This window comes from Cryptomeria japonica, unplaced genomic scaffold (assembly GCF_030272615.1).
Source record: "Cryptomeria japonica unplaced genomic scaffold, Sugi_1.0 HiC_scaffold_29, whole genome shotgun sequence".
Lineage (NCBI taxonomy): Eukaryota > Viridiplantae > Streptophyta > Pinopsida > Cupressales > Cupressaceae > Cryptomeria > Cryptomeria japonica.
Genome location: NW_026728851.1, coordinates 37,358 through 42,512, shown reverse-complemented (window position 1 = coordinate 42,512; position 5,155 = coordinate 37,358).

The following is a 5,155-nucleotide window of genomic DNA, read 5'->3' as shown; positions in this document are numbered from 1 at the left end:
CATGCACCTTCACAAGTTTTACACATAGCTCTCCAGAGTATCCCAATTCAAAAATACAAACAAATCAAAAAAATTTCAAAAATACAAAAAAATCATTACTTGGTGAAAACCTGGCAAACAGGCACCTTGTGACACAAAAAAATTTGAAAAACAAAAAAACATTTCATCCAATGGTGAAAACCACTTCGGTGGTGCCCTGGGCAAGTACCATGGTGAAAACTGAGTCACTGGCGCCATTTGTAGAGACATTGCTCCTCCCTCTTTCAGGATTCCATTTCATCCTTTCACTTTGCACACACTCACAACCTGTTCATCCATAATAAACTTGCCCATTTCCATCATGGCTTGTTATTGATCTACCCAAGATTGGTTAGCCACTCATAATAACCCCCTTTTCACCTCTTCCTATTCATAATAAATCAGCTCCTATCTGTGGCTAAGGCAAATCCTACGTCTAGTAATGGGTGTGGAACTGAGAACATCACACATTCTGAGGAGTACAATTTCTTCCAATTTTCTTTAGTCTATCCGTGCACAATCCACAATAAAGCAACACTTGCATCACCAATCTGCAATAAAGTTCTATCTTATCCATAATAAAGTATCATTTTCATGGATTCAGTTAGTTTCAGATGAGACACAACAGCAACAATGTGCTTCAACAAATCAAATCTTTCAACAGACTCAAACAACATTATGGTTTAGTTCTATCTATCCGTTTGTGAAAGTAAAAATTGTGACCACAATGAAATAAGACTTATACAAGTGACAAGAGACACTAAACTTTAGGACTATAGTGGATGTTGGTGTCGAGTCTTGGTTTTCTTTTGATTTTTATCTTTTTGGTGACATGTCTTTTAGCTTTTCCGGGATGTCTCTGACTAGAGATTCTATCTGTAGGATGTCTTTGACTAGAAAGGGGAGGATGGGGTGTTGTCACATTTTTTTCTTTGTTGTTTGTGGATTGTCTCTTAGTAATACTATGACTTGTCCAAGGATATGAGGACATTGTGAGTCTAGTGTGAACTCAGGCATTCCTTGTTTGCAACTATCTTATCTCCATGCAAATGGGTACAATGATTATCTGGGTCAAACATATGCCTAAATTGTCATAACCTATTTTGCCATAATAAAGCTCAATGATGATAATGCACAAGAAGCTCTTTCACTTTCATATCTTCTATCTTCCATCCCCCTTTCTTGATCGACCTCCATCATCCTTCTTGAGTCCGCGTAGCCCGTTATCACATGACTAAGTCTAATGACATGCCAAAAATATTTGCATTTCATGTAGTTGCACCTGCATGACCACATATTAGCATACATACATATAGATATCACAATTACATCACATCCTGCACACAAAACATATTAGCACATTTTACATTTTCATCATGTAAAAAATCATTTGCATTATCTGCAATTCATATATTCACATTTGCATCATGCATAACATTTAAAAACTTAAAAGAACAAAAATATTGCATTTCATCATGTGCATATTTGCATCCATATCATAAGCATCACACAAAAACATTTCATCACATAGAATCATACATCACATAGGTACACATGCATATAGCTGCCACAAAGATGAATCATCTCATATATATATATATATATCTCAAAATCATAAGTGTCATTTTACAATGATGTCAAAATCATATGGCTACAATCACCCAAAGGTGTCATCATACAAAATGGTACAAAACTAATACATAGGGAGCCCTCTAAGGCTATGATAAACTCCCTCCCTTAGAGCTGCCTGGCCTCGATGGAGTTTGAGCCCTGGAAGGACCCACCCCAGGATCATCTCTCCTGTCCCCTCTGTCTAGTGGTGGAGGAGGACCCATGACCCCACTGCTAGATGCTTGTCTCTTGTGGCTCCCTCCAGTGGTCATCGTTGTCTACAATGGTTTGTGGAAGCTCCTAGCCCTCTGATCTGGTGGCACAGCCCCATAGTATAGGTCTCGCCAGTAGCCTATCTCCTCCCCTACCCACAAAACATAGGCATATCCAGCCCCTGTGTCCTCTATCGCCTGCCTCCTGACCCTTAGTGCTATCTCAGCCTCAGTGTAATGCTAGATAGCTTGATCTCTCTCCTGCTCAGTGTCCCTAAGCTGTCTCCTAAGTCGATCCCTCTCCCGCTCAAGATCCTGAATCTCATCTGCCTATCCTTGGAATATCTCCCTCAACTCTAGTAGCCCATCCTACTCCTCCTCCTCTCCCCTCTATACCTGTGGCACTACCTATGCCTATACCTATGGTTGCTCATGTGGCAGCCCCTACCCTTGTCCCTATCCTTGTCCCTACACCTGTCTGAGACCCTATGCTACTGGCACCTATAATGGCAACCCACCTCTACCTCTCACCACCTGAGCCTGTCTCTCCTACCCACCCTCCCTCCATGGAGCCACTCTCCTCTCTCCTACTACACCCTGCCTCCTTCGTCAGCCTCTACCTTTTCCATCTCCATCATCATCCTCATCCCCTCCACCATCTCCATCCATCAGCTCTGTTGGATCTGTCAACCATGGAAATGGATGCTCTACCCAATATGCAGTATACTCAGCATCCATACATGCATCCTTGATCTCTGGCCACATATCCCAAGGCAAGGGCACCATCTCGACTAACTACATCATGACCCGATCATATGATAGCAATGGCCCGAAGTGTGCCTGATCCCTCACTGTCCAAGTATACATCCCAAAACCCCGTGGCATCTGCTGAATCCTACCGAATTGTCTCCCCACTCTATCCACCAACTGCCTCTCTAGTACATAGGGCATCCACCCAATCAGATATCTACTCCTGAAAGTATAAGGTAGCTCAACTGCATCATCCTCCCAAGCCTCACACTCTCGGTATGGTCTCCATACCATAGTGTCTACCTCATCAATAACTCGGTGCCAGTACTCCAACCTGCCAATCTGTGGTTGTGATGTAATCATGTCATACAAGTGAACAAAACTGCGTCCATGACCCCTGCCTCTAAAATGTATTAGTCGTGTCACCAACAAGATGCTCATAAGCCCATACCTATAATAATGTCACTCTACAGCCCTAACCTACGGATCCATGGTATACAAACTAATACAGCTCATAGTACAAATGTGCCAGCATGTACGGTCCCCAGGCATATCTAGTATGCTATGTCTCCAATGTACTCCCCCAGCCCACAGCCAACCCTCGTGTCATCCTATCCAAACACAGGAACCCACTGATCACTCCCCCCAACACCACTAGTAGCGCCAATCCTGTCACTGTCATAGTATCCCAAGCAACATGTCCAACCCTCATCTCTAATCACGGATCCTGAAACACTCATCTCAGGGAATCCCTGTCTCCGTCTCAATCATAGGGTATCAACTCCCCATCGATTGGTATCCTCAGAATCCTATAAACATCCTCTAAGGTGACTGTCATCTCACCCATCGGCAAATGAAATGTGCAAGTCTTTGAGTGCCATCTCTCAGCAAGTGCAATCAGCAACTCCATGTTTGCCTGAAACTCAGGCACATACAGAATGTGGTACAAGCCCATAACCTCAATGATGACTCTGTCCTCAAATTTCAGCTTTGGTTGTAACCTCTAAGTCGATGGGAATCTCTCTCGGGACTCCAGCATAGGTAGGTACTCCTGCAGTCAAACAAATCAACTATGTCAGTCAAAGTGGCGTTCACTGTTCATCACAAAATGTTGCTTATTATCCTAAGTATTTATGATACTCTATCCTAGTGACACTCACTATTCATTATAAAGTGTTGCTATTTATCCTAGTGGTACTCCTTGTTCATCACAAAGTACTACGTGTTTGCACTCCCTGTTCATCACAAAGTGTTGCTCAAATTTGCACTCCCTGTTCATCACAAAGTGCTGCTCATATTAGTACTCACTATTCATCACAAAGTACTATGTCTTGGTACTCCCTGTTCATCACAAAGTTCCTTGATCTATCCTATCCTAGGGCCTCTGCTTGAGTGTATCCTCCTGAGTAGTTTCCTAATTGGCAATGTATGTTCTATCATAGAATTGTCAATCCTAGCCCTATTTGCTATTCTGGTCTTCCCTAAAGGACTTACTTGAGTGTATCCTCTCAGTAGCTTATCCAATCGACAGCGTATGTTCATCACAGAACTGTCAATTTGGCCTAGAAGACATAAACGTGCTTTCATGACATAAACACGCTTACATACTACACAAACGTGCCTGCTCTGCACAGATGCGCTTGAAATACACATACGTGTCTCTGTTCTTCACAGATGCATCCACATAGCACAAACGTGTCCACATAGCACAAACACTCCTGCACAACACAAACGCGCTCGCATTTCACACAGACATATTTTTCGACATAGATGCACCTGGCACAATCACAAGCGTGCCTCGCTAGCCTAGACGTGCCTAGCACCAGCACAGACACGCCTCGACATTTTTTGCACATTGTTTGACATACCTAAAGTGCATTTATTGCACTACCTAGCATGCATTAATGACAACATTTATTACAACAAAGTACAAGGAGGTTTTGTGGTACTCAGCGACTCTCCTGCATCTGCTGGCCTCTAAAATCGGCGAACGCGATTGAATCTATGCACCATTACCATCACTACTGACTGTTGCTGCGCTATGCTCTCTCTGCAGTCTGATCTCTTGGAGGTGTGGATGACAATGAGGATGTATTCCCCTCATGGTCTATTTTATAGACTACACTAGCCCTAGCCCTAGCCCTCATATCCTGAGTCAGTCTTCTTTATCCTGTGACTCTATCACTCTACCTAGTCAGTCCATTCTAGCCTTTCTTTCTTATCGAAAGATTGTATGTGATCTTTCCAAACATTTTCATCCAATCTCTTGAGGGGGCATATCATTCCCATCTTGGAGCAACTTTGTATCAGTTCATATTATCTCCTTTGAAACAACGCGAGAAGCTACATTGTCTCAAACAGGGGCAAAATGTAGACACCTAAAATTGTCATGTCTAATTAAATAAATATTTTTATTTATTTGTAGCATCCTAAAATTGTGACACTTGCAATTTTGACTGCATTTGGGTCTTCACGATGGCGATGCAATACTGAACCTGAATGGAGACCCCGAAACTTGTTCATAACATCAAAAACTGCATTTTTCCAGCACCCTGGCCTAATCC